Raw genomic sequence first — 20,666 nt, forward strand, 5'->3', positions numbered from 1 at the left:
TGGGGAGAAAAAGTGGATCCAAAAAATAAATAAAAATTAATCCCAGACTGAAGGGAGTAGCTGTGTTGCTCGGCAAGCGCTCGCATATTATGTGTCCCTACCGAAGCTCCAATCAGAACTACGCCCCTGGTCAAGTTCAACATCACAGAGAGAGGCTTCGGCTGGTGCTGACGTCATAGACTACCTGGTGCCTTTTCTTCCTTCTGATTCATAGCTTCACAGACATGATGACTGGTCTGTCTGTCTGTCTGAGATCACACATCGATGAGATCAATGGTAATTGGGACGTAGGGCAGATGCAGGTCAATATGCGACCGTGACCAGCGATTGTGGCCACATGTCTCCATTGTCATTTTCCTGATTTTTTACAGGTTGTGAAGGTAGTTTTCAAATGATGTGTCATACGTTGAAATCTGAAAATGTTTGAAGAGGATGTGCTCATTTGAATCTTGTAAAACTAAGAGGGCTAGAATTTTTAACACCTCTGCCAGTTTGTGCTGGGCGTGAACAATAGCCCCGTACAACCCGCAGCCCAGCCACTCCCCTTACTTGAATAGCATTAACATAAGCTGTCAGTAAGTGCTGTCATGACGCAGCAGACTTCCACTGTATATAAACAATTTATATAAACAAGTCAACAACTTACCCATAAAGAAAGCAGAATGTTGCATGACAGCACGATAGTAAACAAATCCCATGTGCCCATGTTATTTATGGGCGTCGCTCGAAACTCAGAGGCACTCGCCTTCATTTGCATGCAAATTTAACTCCACCCCCACGCAATGAGCAAAACAGTCTCCGAACTGTGAGGGCTGCGGGTGATTGGGTCACAAGCAGATAATAGGGACTATAATAAGTTATTAGTATAACGAATAACCACTAAAACTGCTAAGCAGACATTATGGAAAAGGGGAAAGTAAACAACAAAAAACAACCTTTAGGGCTTGTGTCCATAGCGGACGTTTTTTTCAAGGCGGACCGCTTTGAAAAAAAGGGGAAAAAAAGCTCAAGAGCGTTTTCCTGGGTCTCGCGACTGCCGCGGCTCCGCCCTTTCCTCGATGTTGATTACCTTGATGAGCGCGCTCCTTTCCAAAAGTTGAACTAGTTTCAACTTTATGCGCCTGTCGCGCCTGTAGCATAGAAATTAATGACAGGAAGGAGCTGACAACTCATAAAACGTCCGCTATGGACACAAGCCCTTACAGGTGGAAGCCTCAAAATGAGTATTTTAAGAAAATAAATCAAGTCCAAAGAACCGGACACCACTCAATAAAGAGGTATTATAGAAAAACTGAAATAAGCCACAAAGGCACCTCCTAATAACGGAGTTCATACAAATAACCTAAATAACAATAAACCTCCACTAAGGGAGTGTATTGTATTAGTGGACTAATGACAGTTCAAAAGGAAACCAAAGAAAACTGTCATAAAAAGAAACACACTACAATAAAAGGCTCAGCTACTAGAAAATAAAGTGCTAAATAAGCCAGTAGCCTAAAACCAGAATGGCTACAGAAAAAGGCTAAAAATGCTGAATATGACAGAGATTAATATAGCAAAGCCGACCGGAAGGATAGCGAACACAAAAGGAAATGAGAAAGCAGCTAACACTGCGAGATTCAAACTTAAAAAAGACTCAGCTACCATTAGGCACAGCTGCACTGAATCAGGTGCAATCAAGCCACACAACTGTCCCTCACAGAAAGACAAAATAAAGCAAAAACCATGATAAAGAACAGCATTTTTTTAAACAAATAAATGCTACTATTAGAGATACTATAACATTTAGCTTTTATAGTAAACATGTTCTTAAACATTCAAACTGTGATAATAATAAAAAAAAAATTAAATAAAAAAAAACACCTTCTTCTGGTGTGATTTGCGCGATTTTGGCCGCTGGCGACTTGCGGACGTAAGCGCTGGGCACGGTCACATTATGTGTTTGCATGGAGTTTGCATCTCTGCCTCCCTCCCTGCTATCTAGGCCTCTCTCTCTATCTCTCTCTCTTTCTCTCTCTCTGGGAGCATGCCAATGTTCCCACAGCCCAATGGTCCCACAGCCCTATGTTCTCACATTTCTTTTTTTTGTTATCTACTTTTTCTCCCATTTTTCTATTTTTCTCCCGTCCCCAATTTCATATATCGTCCAATTCTACCCTCCCCTGTCTCGAACGCTGTTAGGCCACGCCTCCCACAAGCCGGCTGCAATGTGGACGAAGCCTTGCATCACGTGTCCCCTCCGGTACTCGAGGAAGCAGCCGTCGCATCTTTTCACCTGCACAGCGCGATCTCTCAGCGGCGAGGAGTAACGCGTGGGAGGGACACGCCGCCCTCGTCGCTTCCTGATTCTGCTGTGCAGGCGCACCAACCGACCTGTAGGAGTCCCTGTCCACAACGTCCGATCCCCACCCATCAGCTTTCCCACCCCCTAACACTGCCAATTGTGTTAGTATGAACGACCAGCCAAGCTGATAGCAATGCGGAGAGCTGGGCTCGAACCCAGCGTCTCCTGCATTGGTGGCGAGCGCCTTGCCCACTACACCACCTAGCCGCCCCATGTTCCCACATTTCTAAGATTTTTCTCAAAATTAGGCCCCATGTTCCCACAGCCTCTCTCTCCTCCTTTGTTCCACTCTGTCTTTCTTCCTATTGGCGTTCTTTCTATTGTTATCGTTCTATCTAGTCCTTTCTGCTTAACTCATTGGATGCCAGACCCGAGATAAGTTGGGTTAACTCGCCATGCTTTGGACGCCAGACCCGAGATATCTCAGGTTTTGATAGTTTTTCCTTTTTTTCGATATTTTTATTCATTATTCATCCAGGGACCTTGGTGTTACCATAGGGAATGAGTCTGAGAGCGCCAAAGTGCAATACCGGCCGTATCCAGCTAGACGGCGTATCGAGCACCCTTTGAAACCTTATATCTTGCCCTGTGTTACACTCAAATGTCACCGGGCGCAGTTTTCTGGGTCAGGCGAGTCAAGCGGTTCTCCCGGTTGCATTGAAGCGCGTCAAATGCCCCCGATCCATATGTTGTGGTGGGTTATGTCATGGACCAAATGGACATCGGATGGACCAGATGGCGATCAAACAATTGAATTGGAATATTATTTTTGGAATACTCCCGATCACAGGTAGGGACGTCAATTCTAGCTAGATCGTGACCTTATTTTGAACTTAACTTCAACATTTTAAAAGTACTGTGTGATTCTTCCTGTTGTGGATGAAAATTCAGAATGTTTCCTTTCAAAAGACACCAGACCCATGCATGTGCTATAAGTATAAAGTATAATAAATTGCAGATTACTTTGGGTATGCAATTGTCAGACGTTTTCTGACAAATTTGCCTCTCAGTTAAGACAGGTTTCCAAAGTCGGGGTCGCGACCCAAAGGTGGGCCGCGAGCAGCCACGGGAGGGCCGTGAGATGATTTCCAAAAAAAAATAAAAATAAAAAAAAGGAATTGTATTCTAAAATTCTATTCTATTGTATTCTAAAATGTGACTATATGGTTTTATATTAACTTAATAAATAAACAAAAACGAAAAATCTACTTATTTCAACGAACATTTCAAACTAAATAACAGATTATGCACATAAAACGCTGAAAACAACCGAAGCAACAATAGTATTTTAATGAGGCTATTATTATTATCATTATTATTTTGCAACAAGTTAGCCCTCTCATAAATAGCACATATAAATGAATAACTAACTTGAACTAACTTAATAGGATTGAAGTGATATTTGGCTTAAGAAATCGGTCGCCTGGCAAAAAAAAAGAAAAAAGCCTGACGATGTGCATTGGGCCGCGGCTCTCTGACGCCTTATTTTCTGGGTCCCGGCCTGAAAAGTTTGGGAACCCCTGAGTTAAGTAGCTAACTCTTAACCTAGCTCTTGGCCAAAAACACATCTCCCTGAGTTTTAAGCTATAGTCTTGCTTGCAGCCGGATAGCTTCCTACTGAATGCACAGAGGACACAGAGGACATTGGTATACATCTTCTTGTCTGACTCAGCTCTGGAGACGACAGTAAGCTATTTTCTTTAATTTTTTATCCACTTTTTCTCCCATTTTCTATATTTTTCTCCCATCCCAATTTCGTATCATCCAATTCAACCCTCCCCCTGTCTCGAACACTGTTTCTTGCCTCCCACAAGCCGGCTGCAATGTGGACTAAGTCATACATAGCACAAGTCCCCTCCGGTACTTGAGGTAACAGCAGTCGCATCTTTTCACCTGCGCAGCTCGATCTCTCAGTGGCGAGGAGTAACGCGTGGGAGGCTCACGCTGCCCCCGACACTTCCTGATTCTACTGCGCAGGCGCACCAACCTGTAGGAGTCGCTGTCCACAACGCCCGATCCCCACCCATCATGTTTCCCACCCCCTAATACGGCCAATGTGTATTAGTATGAATGACCAGCTAAACTGAAAGCAATGTGGAGCGCTGGGCTCGAACAGGCGAGCCCAGCGTCTCCGCATTCATGGCGAGCGCTACGCCACGTAGCCGCCTACGACAGTAAGCGCTTTTCATATATCCAGTGCAAGTTGTTTTTCTATGCTACTGCCTCACAACAACAAAGCATTGCACAAGTGTAAGAACGTGTGTTATTACACAGTGTATCCACATGTATGACTCATGCTACTTAGAGGTGCTATAGATGACATGTTTATGTAGAGGAATCTTTTTTATAATTTCTTTTAATAGTTTAAAAGTATTGCCCCCCCCCCCCCCCCCCCCCCCCCCAAAATAAAGCAAAAACCATGATAAAGAACAGCATTTTTTTAAACAAATAAATGCTACTATTAGAGATACTATAACATTTAGCTTTTATAGTAAACATGTTCTTAAACATTCAAACTGTGATAATAATAAAAAAAAAATTAAATAAAAAAAAACACCTTCTTCTGGTGTGATTTGCGCGATTTTGGCCGCTGGCGACTTGCGGACGTAAGCGCTGGGCACGGTCACATTATGTGTTTGCATGGAGTTTGCATCTCTGCCTCCCTCCCTGCTATCTAGGCCTCTCTCTCTATCTCTCTCTCTTTCTCTCTCTCTGGGAGCATGCCAATGTTCCCACAGCCCAATGGTCCCACAGCCCTATGTTCTCACATTTCTTTTTTTTGTTATCTACTTTTTCTCCCATTTTTCTATTTTTCTCCCGTCCCCAATTTCATATATCGTCCAATTCTACCCTCCCCTGTCTCGAACGCTGTTAGGCCACGCCTCCCACAAGCCGGCTGCAATGTGGACGAAGCCTTGCATCACGTGTCCCCTCCGGTACTCGAGGAAGCAGCCGTCGCATCTTTTCACCTGCACAGCGCGATCTCTCAGCGGCGAGGAGTAACGCGTGGGAGGGACACGCCGCCCTCGTCGCTTCCTGATTCTGCTGTGCAGGCGCACCAACCGACCTGTAGGAGTCCCTGTCCACAACGTCCGATCCCCACCCATCAGCTTTCCCACCCCCTAACACTGCCAATTGTGTTAGTATGAACGACCAGCCAAGCTGATAGCAATGCGGAGAGCTGGGCTCGAACCCAGCGTCTCCTGCATTGGTGGCGAGCGCCTTGCCCACTACACCACCTAGCCGCCCCATGTTCCCACATTTCTAAGATTTTTCTCAAAATTAGGCCCCATGTTCCCACAGCCTCTCTCTCCTCCTTTGTTCCACTCTGTCTTTCTTCCTATTGGCGTTCTTTCTATTGTTATCGTTCTATCTAGTCCTTTCTGCTTAACTCATTGGATGCCAGACCCGAGATAAGTTGGGTTAACTCGCCATGCTTTGGACGCCAGACCCGAGATATCTCAGGTTTTGATAGTTTTTCCTTTTTTTCGATATTTTTATTCATTATTCATCCAGGGACCTTGGTGTTACCATAGGGAATGAGTCTGAGAGCGCCAAAGTGCAATACCGGCCGTATCCAGCTAGACGGCGTATCGAGCACCCTTTGAAACCTTATATCTTGCCCTGTGTTACACTCAAATGTCACCGGGCGCAGTTTTCTGGGTCAGGCGAGTCAAGCGGTTCTCCCGGTTGCATTGAAGCGCGTCAAATGCCCCCGATCCATATGTTGTGGTGGGTTATGTCATGGACCAAATGGACATCGGATGGACCAGATGGCGATCAAACAATTGAATTGGAATATTATTTTTGGAATACTCCCGATCACAGGTAGGGACGTCAATTCTAGCTAGATCGTGACCTTATTTTGAACTTAACTTCAACATTTTAAAAGTACTGTGTGATTCTTCCTGTTGTGGATGAAAATTCAGAATGTTTCCTTTCAAAAGACACCAGACCCATGCATGTGCTATAAGTATAAAGTATAATAAATTGCAGATTACTTTGGGTATGCAATTGTCAGACGTTTTCTGACAAATTTGCCTCTCAGTTAAGACAGGTTTCCAAAGTCGGGGTCGCGACCCAAAGGTGGGCCGCGAGCAGCCACGGGAGGGCCGTGAGATGATTTCCAAAAAAAAATAAAAATAAAAAAAAGGAATTGTATTCTAAAATTCTATTCTATTGTATTCTAAAATGTGACTATATGGTTTTATATTAACTTAATAAATAAACAAAAACGAAAAATCTACTTATTTCAACGAACATTTCAAACTAAATAACAGATTATGCACATAAAACGCTGAAAACAACCGAAGCAACAATAGTATTTTAATGAGGCTATTATTATTATCATTATTATTTTGCAACAAGTTAGCCCTCTCATAAATAGCACATATAAATGAATAACTAACTTGAACTAACTTAATAGGATTGAAGTGATATTTGGCTTAAGAAATCGGTCGCCTGGCAAAAAAAAAGAAAAAAGCCTGACGATGTGCATTGGGCCGCGGCTCTCTGACGCCTTATTTTCTGGGTCCCGGCCTGAAAAGTTTGGGAACCCCTGAGTTAAGTAGCTAACTCTTAACCTAGCTCTTGGCCAAAAACACATCTCCCTGAGTTTTAAGCTATAGTCTTGCTTGCAGCCGGATAGCTTCCTACTGAATGCACAGAGGACACAGAGGACATTGGTATACATCTTCTTGTCTGACTCAGCTCTGGAGACGACAGTAAGCTATTTTCTTTAATTTTTTATCCACTTTTTCTCCCATTTTCTATATTTTTCTCCCATCCCAATTTCGTATCATCCAATTCAACCCTCCCCCTGTCTCGAACACTGTTTCTTGCCTCCCACAAGCCGGCTGCAATGTGGACTAAGTCATACATAGCACAAGTCCCCTCCGGTACTTGAGGTAACAGCAGTCGCATCTTTTCACCTGCGCAGCTCGATCTCTCAGTGGCGAGGAGTAACGCGTGGGAGGCTCACGCTGCCCCCGACACTTCCTGATTCTACTGCGCAGGCGCACCAACCTGTAGGAGTCGCTGTCCACAACGCCCGATCCCCACCCATCATGTTTCCCACCCCCTAATACGGCCAATGTGTATTAGTATGAATGACCAGCTAAACTGAAAGCAATGTGGAGCGCTGGGCTCGAACAGGCGAGCCCAGCGTCTCCGCATTCATGGCGAGCGCTACGCCACGTAGCCGCCTACGACAGTAAGCGCTTTTCATATATCCAGTGCAAGTTGTTTTTCTATGCTACTGCCTCACAACAACAAAGCATTGCACAAGTGTAAGAACGTGTGTTATTACACAGTGTATCCACATGTATGACTCATGCTACTTAGAGGTGCTATAGATGACATGTTTATGTAGAGGAATCTTTTTTATAATTTCTTTTAATAGTTTAAAAGTATTGCCCCCCCCCCCCCCCCAAAATAAAGCAAAAACCATGATAAAGAACAGCATTTTTTTAAACAAATAAATGCTACTATTAGAGATACTATAACATTTAGCTTTTATAGTAAACATGTTCTTAAACATTCAAACTGTGATAATAATAAAAAAAAAATTAAATAAAAAAAAACACCTTCTTCTGGTGTGATTTGCGCGATTTTGGCCGCTGGCGACTTGCGGACGTAAGCGCTGGGCACGGTCACATTATGTGTTTGCATGGAGTTTGCATCTCTGCCTCCCTCCCTGCTATCTAGGCCTCTCTCTCTATCTCTCTCTCTTTCTCTCTCTCTGGGAGCATGCCAATGTTCCCACAGCCCAATGGTCCCACAGCCCTATGTTCTCACATTTCTTTTTTTTGTTATCTACTTTTTCTCCCATTTTTCTATTTTTCTCCCGTCCCCAATTTCATATATCGTCCAATTCTACCCTCCCCTGTCTCGAACGCTGTTAGGCCACGCCTCCCACAAGCCGGCTGCAATGTGGACGAAGCCTTGCATCACGTGTCCCCTCCGGTACTCGAGGAAGCAGCCGTCGCATCTTTTCACCTGCACAGCGCGATCTCTCAGCGGCGAGGAGTAACGCGTGGGAGGGACACGCCGCCCTCGTCGCTTCCTGATTCTGCTGTGCAGGCGCACCAACCGACCTGTAGGAGTCCCTGTCCACAACGTCCGATCCCCACCCATCAGCTTTCCCACCCCCTAACACTGCCAATTGTGTTAGTATGAACGACCAGCCAAGCTGATAGCAATGCGGAGAGCTGGGCTCGAACCCAGCGTCTCCTGCATTGGTGGCGAGCGCCTTGCCCACTACACCACCTAGCCGCCCCATGTTCCCACATTTCTAAGATTTTTCTCAAAATTAGGCCCCATGTTCCCACAGCCTCTCTCTCCTCCTTTGTTCCACTCTGTCTTTCTTCCTATTGGCGTTCTTTCTATTGTTATCGTTCTATCTAGTCCTTTCTGCTTAACTCATTGGATGCCAGACCCGAGATAAGTTGGGTTAACTCGCCATGCTTTGGACGCCAGACCCGAGATATCTCAGGTTTTGATAGTTTTTCCTTTTTTTCGATATTTTTATTCATTATTCATCCAGGGACCTTGGTGTTACCATAGGGAATGAGTCTGAGAGCGCCAAAGTGCAATACCGGCCGTATCCAGCTAGACGGCGTATCGAGCACCCTTTGAAACCTTATATCTTGCCCTGTGTTACACTCAAATGTCACCGGGCGCAGTTTTCTGGGTCAGGCGAGTCAAGCGGTTCTCCCGGTTGCATTGAAGCGCGTCAAATGCCCCCGATCCATATGTTGTGGTGGGTTATGTCATGGACCAAATGGACATCGGATGGACCAGATGGCGATCAAACAATTGAATTGGAATATTATTTTTGGAATACTCCCGATCACAGGTAGGGACGTCAATTCTAGCTAGATCGTGACCTTATTTTGAACTTAACTTCAACATTTTAAAAGTACTGTGTGATTCTTCCTGTTGTGGATGAAAATTCAGAATGTTTCCTTTCAAAAGACACCAGACCCATGCATGTGCTATAAGTATAAAGTATAATAAATTGCAGATTACTTTGGGTATGCAATTGTCAGACGTTTTCTGACAAATTTGCCTCTCAGTTAAGACAGGTTTCCAAAGTCGGGGTCGCGACCCAAAGGTGGGCCGCGAGCAGCCACGGGAGGGCCGTGAGATGATTTCCAAAAAAAAATAAAAATAAAAAAAAGGAATTGTATTCTAAAATTCTATTCTATTGTATTCTAAAATGTGACTATATGGTTTTATATTAACTTAATAAATAAACAAAAACGAAAAATCTACTTATTTCAACGAACATTTCAAACTAAATAACAGATTATGCACATAAAACGCTGAAAACAACCGAAGCAACAATAGTATTTTAATGAGGCTATTATTATTATCATTATTATTTTGCAACAAGTTAGCCCTCTCATAAATAGCACATATAAATGAATAACTAACTTGAACTAACTTAATAGGATTGAAGTGATATTTGGCTTAAGAAATCGGTCGCCTGGCAAAAAAAAAGAAAAAAGCCTGACGATGTGCATTGGGCCGCGGCTCTCTGACGCCTTATTTTCTGGGTCCCGGCCTGAAAAGTTTGGGAACCCCTGAGTTAAGTAGCTAACTCTTAACCTAGCTCTTGGCCAAAAACACATCTCCCTGAGTTTTAAGCTATAGTCTTGCTTGCAGCCGGATAGCTTCCTACTGAATGCACAGAGGACACAGAGGACATTGGTATACATCTTCTTGTCTGACTCAGCTCTGGAGACGACAGTAAGCTATTTTCTTTAATTTTTTATCCACTTTTTCTCCCATTTTCTATATTTTTCTCCCATCCCAATTTCGTATCATCCAATTCAACCCTCCCCCTGTCTCGAACACTGTTTCTTGCCTCCCACAAGCCGGCTGCAATGTGGACTAAGTCATACATAGCACAAGTCCCCTCCGGTACTTGAGGTAACAGCAGTCGCATCTTTTCACCTGCGCAGCTCGATCTCTCAGTGGCGAGGAGTAACGCGTGGGAGGCTCACGCTGCCCCCGACACTTCCTGATTCTACTGCGCAGGCGCACCAACCTGTAGGAGTCGCTGTCCACAACGCCCGATCCCCACCCATCATGTTTCCCACCCCCTAATACGGCCAATGTGTATTAGTATGAATGACCAGCTAAACTGAAAGCAATGTGGAGCGCTGGGCTCGAACAGGCGAGCCCAGCGTCTCCGCATACATGGCGAGCGCTACGCCACGTAGCCGCCTACGACAGTAAGCGCTTTTCATATATCCAGTGCAAGTTGTTTTTCTATGCTACTGCCTCACAACAACAAAGCATTGCACAAGTGTAAGAACGTGTGTTATTACACAGTGTATCCACATGTATGACTCATGCTACTTAGAGGTGCTATAGATGACATGTTTATGTAGAGGAATCTTTTTTATAATTTCTTTTAATAGTTTAAAAGTATTGCCCCCCCCCCCCCCCCCCCCCCCCCCCCAAAAGAAAGCAAAAACCATGATAAAGAACAGCATTTTTTTAAACAAATAAATGCTACTATTAGAGATACTATAACATTTAGCTTTTATAGTAAACATGTTCTTAAACATTCAAACTGTGATAATAATAAAAAAAAAATTAAATAAAAAAAAACACCTTCTTCTGGTGTGATTTGCGCGATTTTGGCCGCTGGCGACTTGCGGACGTAAGCGCTGGGCACGGTCACATTATGTGTTTGCATGGAGTTTGCATCTCTGCCTCCCTCCCTGCTATCTAGGCCTCTCTCTCTATCTCTCTCTCTTTCTCTCTCTCTGGGAGCATGCCAATGTTCCCACAGCCCAATGGTCCCACAGCCCTATGTTCTCACATTTCTTTTTTTTGTTATCTACTTTTTCTCCCATTTTTCTATTTTTCTCCCGTCCCCAATTTCATATATCGTCCAATTCTACCCTCCCCTGTCTCGAACGCTGTTAGGCCACGCCTCCCACAAGCCGGCTGCAATGTGGACGAAGCCTTGCATCACGTGTCCCCTCCGGTACTCGAGGAAGCAGCCGTCGCATCTTTTCACCTGCACAGCGCGATCTCTCAGCGGCGAGGAGTAACGCGTGGGAGGGACACGCCGCCCTCGTCGCTTCCTGATTCTGCTGTGCAGGCGCACCAACCGACCTGTAGGAGTCCCTGTCCACAACGTCCGATCCCCACCCATCAGCTTTCCCACCCCCTAACACTGCCAATTGTGTTAGTATGAACGACCAGCCAAGCTGATAGCAATGCGGAGAGCTGGGCTCGAACCCAGCGTCTCCTGCATTGGTGGCGAGCGCCTTGCCCACTACACCACCTAGCCGCCCCATGTTCCCACATTTCTAAGATTTTTCTCAAAATTAGGCCCCATGTTCCCACAGCCTCTCTCTCCTCCTTTGTTCCACTCTGTCTTTCTTCCTATTGGCGTTCTTTCTATTGTTATCGTTCTATCTAGTCCTTTCTGCTTAACTCATTGGATGCCAGACCCGAGATAAGTTGGGTTAACTCGCCATGCTTTGGACGCCAGACCCGAGATATCTCAGGTTTTGATAGTTTTTCCTTTTTTTCGATATTTTTATTCATTATTCATCCAGGGACCTTGGTGTTACCATAGGGAATGAGTCTGAGAGCGCCAAAGTGCAATACCGGCCGTATCCAGCTAGACGGCGTATCGAGCACCCTTTGAAACCTTATATCTTGCCCTGTGTTACACTCAAATGTCACCGGGCGCAGTTTTCTGGGTCAGGCGAGTCAAGCGGTTCTCCCGGTTGCATTGAAGCGCGTCAAATGCCCCCGATCCATATGTTGTGGTGGGTTATGTCATGGACCAAATGGACATCGGATGGACCAGATGGCGATCAAACAATTGAATTGGAATATTATTTTTGGAATACTCCCGATCACAGGTAGGGACGTCAATTCTAGCTAGATCGTGACCTTATTTTGAACTTAACTTCAACATTTTAAAAGTACTGTGTGATTCTTCCTGTTGTGGATGAAAATTCAGAATGTTTCCTTTCAAAAGACACCAGACCCATGCATGTGCTATAAGTATAAAGTATAATAAATTGCAGATTACTTTGGGTATGCAATTGTCAGACGTTTTCTGACAAATTTGCCTCTCAGTTAAGACAGGTTTCCAAAGTCGGGGTCGCGACCCAAAGGTGGGCCGCGAGCAGCCACGGGAGGGCCGTGAGATGATTTCCAAAAAAAAATAAAAATAAAAAAAAGGAATTGTATTCTAAAATTCTATTCTATTGTATTCTAAAATGTGACTATATGGTTTTATATTAACTTAATAAATAAACAAAAACGAAAAATCTACTTATTTCAACGAACATTTCAAACTAAATAACAGATTATGCACATAAAACGCTGAAAACAACCGAAGCAACAATAGTATTTTAATGAGGCTATTATTATTATCATTATTATTTTGCAACAAGTTAGCCCTCTCATAAATAGCACATATAAATGAATAACTAACTTGAACTAACTTAATAGGATTGAAGTGATATTTGGCTTAAGAAATCGGTCGCCTGGCAAAAAAAAAGAAAAAAGCCTGACGATGTGCATTGGGCCGCGGCTCTCTGACGCCTTATTTTCTGGGTCCCGGCCTGAAAAGTTTGGGAACCCCTGAGTTAAGTAGCTAACTCTTAACCTAGCTCTTGGCCAAAAACACATCTCCCTGAGTTTTAAGCTATAGTCTTGCTTGCAGCCGGATAGCTTCCTACTGAATGCACAGAGGACACAGAGGACATTGGTATACATCTTCTTGTCTGACTCAGCTCTGGAGACGACAGTAAGCTATTTTCTTTAATTTTTTATCCACTTTTTCTCCCATTTTCTATATTTTTCTCCCATCCCAATTTCGTATCATCCAATTCAACCCTCCCCCTGTCTCGAACACTGTTTCTTGCCTCCCACAAGCCGGCTGCAATGTGGACTAAGTCATACATAGCACAAGTCCCCTCCGGTACTTGAGGTAACAGCAGTCGCATCTTTTCACCTGCGCAGCTCGATCTCTCAGTGGCGAGGAGTAACGCGTGGGAGGCTCACGCTGCCCCCGACACTTCCTGATTCTACTGCGCAAGCGCACCAACCTGTAGGAGTCGCTGTCCACAACGCCCGATCCCCACCCATCATGTTTCCCACCCCCTAATACGGCCAATGTGTATTAGTATGAATGACCAGCTAAACTGAAAGCAATGTGGAGCGCTGGGCTCGAACAGGCGAGCCCAGCGTCTCCGCATTCATGGCGAGCGCTACGCCACGTAGCCGCCTACGACAGTAAGCGCTTTTCATATATCCAGTGCAAGTTGTTTTTCTATGCTACTGCCTCACAACAACAAAGCATTGCACAAGTGTAAGAACGTGTGTTATTACACAGTGTATCCACATGTATGACTCATGCTACTTAGAGGTGCTATAGATGACATGTTTATGTAGAGGAATCTTTTTTATAATTTCTTTTAATAGTTTAAAAGTATTGCCCCCCCCCCCCCCCCCCCCCCCCCCCCCCAAAAGAAATGTATTAATGAATTTCTCATAGAATAAATGTTTGCAGGTCCAAAATGAATGTTGTTGTTTACATGTTTCAGGCGTGTATCCTCTCCCTACTTCCCATTTCCCCATGTGGAATGCACCTTGGATAAATTATATATACGGTAGGTGCTCTAGTGCGACATCTGTGGCTGAAGTAGCTGGACGTTATCCATTGCACCTATAGGGATGAATAACTCTGCTCACTGATTTTTAGATTTTTCTGAGAGTATCAGAGTACCAGGGGGAGTGGGTAAAACAAAAGTAGACCTGCATGACACAAAGGTTAAGTATTTATTAAAAGTATCGTGGGAACCTACTTTTATGCTGGCATGTCCCGAGGCTGCGATGCCCTGTGTAACAGGTTGCTCTTAATAACAATTGGCCAACGTGTAATAATCATGCAGTGTAATTATGGAAATATATTTTCTTTTGTGATGCGGAACCGCCTCGGTGAGGTTTATTATTTTAGATAGCACGCCTAATCAAAAGTCAGCCAAACGGGGCGTGGCGGCGGCGGCGTGCGTACACATGATCTCTGTGTGTGAGGCCTCTTTCTGAGGTCCGTCTGCAGCGGCGAATAGACTCCCACACAGCAGGCGGTGCTGCAGCTCAGGTCAGTGTCACCGCTCCCCTAGTCGCTCGGCAGCCACATTTGCTGCTGCTTTATGGTTTTTTAGGGAACACATTCAAATCAAATGAGCTAAATCATTTCTACAACAATATAGTACCGTTTTGGGGCGGCTAAGTGGCGCGGTGGGCAAGGCGCTCGCCACTAACGCAGGAGATGCTGGGTTCGAGCCCAGCTCTCGGCGTTACTACCGGCTTGGCTGGTCGTTCATACTAACACAATTGGCAAGTGTTAGAGGGTGGGAAAGCTGGTGGGTGGGGATCGGACGTTGTGGACAGCGACTCCTACAGGTCGGTTGGTGCGCCTGTACAGCAGAATCAGGAAGTGACGGGGGCAGCGTGAGCCTCCCACGCGTTACTCCTCGCCGCTGAGAGATCGCGCTGTGCAGGTGAAAAGATGCGACGGCTGCCTCCTCGTGTACCGGAGGGGACACGTGATGCAAGGCTTCTGTCCTCACTACAGCCGACCAGTGGGAGGCATAGTCTAGCAACGTTCGAGACAGGGAAGGGGAGAATTGAAGGGAGAATTGAAGGGAGAATTGGCGAGGCGAAATTGGGATGGGAGAAAAATTTTAAAATAAGGAGAAAAGTGGATACAAAAAATATAGTACCGTTTTAAGTGAGTTTTCACTAAGTGTGACTTTTTGAACATTGAAGTCTTGTTTTCCAGATGTTATACAGAGACGTTTTCACAGGAGGGGAAACAAATCAATCAAGCATCGGGGCAAAAACTGGGCCGTTTAGTTTTGTTGACGATTGCATACCTTTTTTGCAAAGCTTTACTTTATAGAGTCTGGTCTCTTTTGAAAGGTAACATTCTGAAGTTGCTAACACAATACACAAAAAGCACTTTGAGTGCTAATGAAATTGCGTAACATAGGTTAATAATATGAATTAATCATGTTCTGGAGTGTTCTGTGTGACGGCCCTCCCCATCGGCCTGCTGTCCTCTCTTCCTTCATGGAGGTGATTGGCAGAGTGGGGCAGGTCGTCAGCCACCTGAGTCATGTGGATTCAGGGTATTTGATTGTTGTTTGTTTCTTTTCTTTTTTTTTAATATATATATATTGTATGTTAGAACTTTGTAAAGGAACTCAAAGTACTAAGAGTGATACACTGCTCTGTTGTTATATATATATATATATATATATATATATATATATATATATATATATATATATATATATATATATATATATATATATATATATAATATATATATATATATAACAACAGAGCAGTGTATCACTCTTAGTACTCTGAGTTCCTTTACAAAGTTCTAACATACAACAGAGCATCGCTCTAACATACAACAGAGCAGTGCATCGCTCTAAAGTTAAACACTGAGTTTCTTTACAAAGTTCTAACATACAACAGAGCATCGCTCTAACATACAACAGAGCATCGCTCTAACATACAACAGAGCAGTCCTTCGCTCTAACATACAACAGAGCAGTCCGTCGCTCTAACATACAACAGAGCAGTCCCTCGCTCTAACATACAACAGAGCAGTCCTTCGCTCTAACATACAACAGAGCAGTCCGTCGCTCTAACTTACTCTTACTCTTACTCACATGACAAATCTCTTAACTTTGAGTTTCTTTACAAAGTTCAGTTTTGAATTACAACAGAGCAGTGCATACAGAGGTTGCAGTTCAAAGTGCTTCACAACAGTAAAAAAAAAACAGGCATAAGCGAGCATAAAAAACAAAAAATGTAAATACATAGATATAGAGAGGTAGCAAGATAAGGCAAATCACAGTTCTTCAGTAATACAAATAATAAAATAGAATAGATTAGATAGAGTAAAAAAGTGCTAAAAATAGAACGGACAGTAAAAAAGTGTGAGAACAGAGCAGTCCGTCACTCTAACATACTCTAACATCATAGAACCGACATATGAATTTGATTGGAAGTGTATGAAAGTAGGTAGGGTAAGAATAGTGCAGGTAAGGTACAATTTCTCAGGATATCCCTGATGTTTCATTGAAATGCCTGAGCAAAGAGATAGGTTTTAAGCTGTCTTTTGAAGATGTCTAGCGAGTTGGCTTCCCTGATGTTTTGGGGTAGTTTGTTCCACAGTTTTGGGGCATAGTTGATAAAGGCTGCATTACCGATCCTCTTTTGACTGTTTCTGGGAGTCTCTAGTAGTCCAGTAGCTGATGATCGCAGTGTTCTTGCTGGCCTGTAATTTATTAGAGTGTGGATGGACATCAATACTGGAAATCGCGATCAGACAATTGGAATATTTATTTTGGAATACCTCCTAGCAAAGGTAAGGACTATTATGACATCAATCCTACTTTGATCCTACAATGATTTCACATCGATCGCAACTATCAACGTATGTAGTATTCAAAACGTATGTTGTTGTTGATGATCAGAGCATCACAAAACGACCCCCCCCCCCTTTGATGCCTTCATGATGAAACATAATACCTATTATATACCTTTGATTTGGAAATAGTATCATGTCCAGGCGAGCAACGCGAACGACTTTCGCAAAATGCACATAGCGCTCCATAACTCAGCTTCAGAACGTATACATGAAAAAATGTACTCTTTTTTATTGGACTACAAATAGTGTCTGTCAAATGAGCTGGACTATTTTCTCCATAGCTATAATATAGAATATACAATATATCCGCAAAGATAGGCAATGGAAAGCTGGCCCTAGAGAGCAGAGATGGGCGCTGGCTATGGCGCTGAATGAGTTAAGAGGTTAAATTAATAATTATTTAGAAATTGTATTATTTTGATTCATAACACTAAGCACAGCTACAACACTAAGAACAGCTATAACACTAACGGCGGCTACAACACTAAGCACAGCTACAACACTAAGAACAGCTAACACACTAAGCACAGCTACAACACAAAATTGTATTAATTAATGAAAAGATAAACAAATAAAACTAAAAGGTTAATTTCACGTGAGGGGTCTGCTTGTGTCAAAAACCAGAGGACAGAGTATAGAAGTATAGTATACACCCTACCTCTAAATAGCCCTCTATCTGTGTATGTGTGTGTGTATGTGTGTGTGCGTGTGCGTGTGTGTATGTATGTGTGTATTGTAGTAGTCATACCAAAAATATAAGAATTTTGGAACATTGTTAACTCGTCATAAAGCAGTGACGTTACATGGGTCCATTCTGCTCCAGTGTTTACAAACACTGCCAACGCAAACAAACCTTTAAGAAATGCATGTTTACCTGTTGTCTACATTTAGTCTATCTATCAAAAAAGCCCATTCAATCTTCATGTCTCCGTTCCTATTTTATTTTTTTTTGGTGGCGGCGCAGGGGCTACCTGTCTGTTGCAGATTGGGCCTTTAATGGATGATGAACACATCTTGGATATGATTATAACATCTAATATCTCTACTGAGGAGAGGCCATTACTTTCTTCTCCTGGAAGCAAGTTGCAAAACCAGATTTTGATCAGCCCCACCCTGCCTCCTCTGCAGACACACCTGTCTAGAGAGAGAGCGACAACAGATGAGTGATTAGCCTCTTTCAGGTTAGTCGATTTGGAAAGACGCCAGTCATTACGGTCACATGGGTTGCCTGTGTCAGTTTCTAGTTCTGAAGCTGCATAACAATAGGAGCAGTAATTAACACAACACAAGGATTCAATGTCCCCAATGACCTCACTGGTGGCCACATTCAAACTAATTTACTCTCAGTAACTGTCAAACTAAATTAATTTGTGCAAAACTGTTTTTGGATGTGTGTGAGATATTTTTTTTTATGTATTTCATTGTCCATTGAAACACATACAGTATTTACTATGAAGTTACACATTTTGAACACCCTTATGGGAGGTGTAAATTAATTAAAACTCTTAAAGGTTTATTTACTTATTTAATAGTTGTAATGGTTTATTATTCCACCAAAATATTCCACACAATAGTGTACTAGTGTGTAACACTATTATCTGTATCTGCTGTACTAGTACTAGTACTAGTACTAGTATCTGCTCCAGGCTGCCCTTGGGGGGGAAGGACGACGGGATGGGTCAAGTGCAGAGACTCAATCGCATCGGCGACCCAAGCAATTGCATGTGTGTGTTCCTGTGTGTGTGTGTGTGCCGCCCATCGCATGTGTGTGTCGTTTGCATGCCAAATAAAGACTTCCTAAGTCCTGCATTATACTAGTGTGTAAAACTGTTATACTCTAATTGTGTAATACTGTGTAATAGTGTGCTATAGGAGATGTTATCATTGGTCTATGTTTGCCCGGGCCCCCTACAACGCTTAACTTGTAGGCTACTAAAAAATAAATGGGTGGCCTGGTGGAAATGTGTGCTCTATTGAGCACATCTTTCTTGTTTGACAAATATTCTTGTATTTCAATGAGTGATCAAACCCTGATGTGAATTCAAGTGGTGGGTAGTCAGTTAAGCCAACTTTGATTACATTAACGCATACACTATGAGTCTGTAACCTTGCTTGGAGTCAATGCTTTAGTAACTTGATGTAACTTGATGTAACTTGATGAACAATGATGTAACTTGATGAATTGAAAATGGGGGACCCTGATGTAAACAAGACGAAAGTCTTTCTCTGGTCTGCCTCCCCTTAACAATTGTGTGTATTGAGCTGTACTGTATTGTACCCATTCTGCAATCTGTTAATAAAGTTTTCAATCAATCAATCACACATGTTCCTAAGTAATGTAACGTAGCAGAATACAAGTGTGAAGTTTCCTATAATGGAAATACTCCCATATAGTACAAGAACCACACAACTATACTTAAGCAACTTACCCTCCCCAACATGTCCAAATGACTACAGACCGGTGGCACTCACCTCTGTGGTCATGAAATGTTTCGAGAGGCTGGTCAAGGACCACATTTGTGCCTCCCTCCCCATTGATATGGACCCTATGCAATTTGCATACAGGACAAACAGGTCCACTGACGACGCGGTCTCCCAGGTACTGCACAGCACTCTCTCCCACCTTGACCGTCAGAAGGGGGGCTATGTGAGACTGTTGTTCATTGACTACAGCTCAGCGTTCAACACCATAGTCCCCACCAGACTGGTAGACAAGCTGATCGAGCTAGGTCTGAGCTCCGCCCTGAGCGCCTGGGTACTGGACTTTCTGAGTGAAAGACCCCAGGCGGTCAGGGTGGGGGGTCAGACCTCCAACACCATCACCCTGAGCATCGGGTCCCCCCAGGGCTGTGTTCTAAGCCCCCTGCTGTACTCACTCTACACACACGATTGTGTGGCCAAGTTCAGCTCCAACTCCATAGTGAAGTTCGCAGATGACACGGTGGTGGTGGGGCTGATCTCGGGCAACGACGAGAAGGCCTACCGGGAGGAGGTTGAGGTACTGGAACGTTGGTGCCAGGACAACAGCCTGCTCCTGAACATTGGTAAAACCAAGGAGCTGATCGTGGATTACAGGAGAGGACAGCAGGAGACACACACACCACTGATGATTAACGGGGCTACCGTGGACAGGGTGAGCAGCTTCAAGTACCTGGGGGTCCACATCTCAGAGGATCTGACATGGTCAACACACATAGACACAGTAGGAAAGAAAGCGAAGCAGCGCCTCTACCACCTGAGACAGTTAAGGAAGTTCAGAGTATCGGGGAAGATACTCCAGTCCTTCTACTCAGGAGCTGTAGAGAGCATCTTGACCGGAAACATCACTGCCTGGTATGGGAACAGCACGGCACAGGACAAGAAGGCCCTACAGAGAGTGGTGCGCTCAGCCGAGCGTACCACGGGTATTGCGCTACCTCCCCTGCAGGCTCTATACAACAAGAGGTGCAAATCCAGAGCCTGCAGGATAATGAAAGACCCCCACCACCCCAATAACAGCCTGTTCCAGCTGCTGAGGTCAGGCAGACGCCTGCGAACCCCAGCTACTAGGACGGAGAGGCTTAGGCTAAGCTTCTTCCCCCAGGCCATCAGAGCCTTGAACAATGAACATTGAGAGACACAGAACTGAACTATCCACACACAAGCACACACAAGCACACACAAGACACGCACGCTGAGCACGCTCACACACTAGCAGCCACTTTAACACTCATGCCGCACACACGCACACTTATGGCCAGAGGAAAGGCCACTTTAAATTAGTAAAACAACAGGAACAGTGTATTGCACTACTAAAGCTACCTAGCATGTCCTATATGCTCT

At 44.0% G+C, this 20,666-nt stretch overlaps 1 protein-coding gene across 1 annotated transcript in view; it reads right to left on the minus strand.

Moving 5' to 3' along the window:
* The window catches only part of fam83b (family with sequence similarity 83 member B), a 47,885-nt gene that overhangs the window by 21,957 nt on the left and 5,262 nt on the right, over nt 1–20,666 (minus strand). The gene's annotated exons all lie outside the window — the stretch shown is intronic.

The sequence above is a fragment of the Notolepis coatsorum genome (assembly GCF_963971535.1).
Source record: "Notolepis coatsorum genome assembly, chromosome: 9".
NCBI lineage: Eukaryota > Metazoa > Chordata > Actinopteri > Aulopiformes > Paralepididae > Notolepis > Notolepis coatsorum.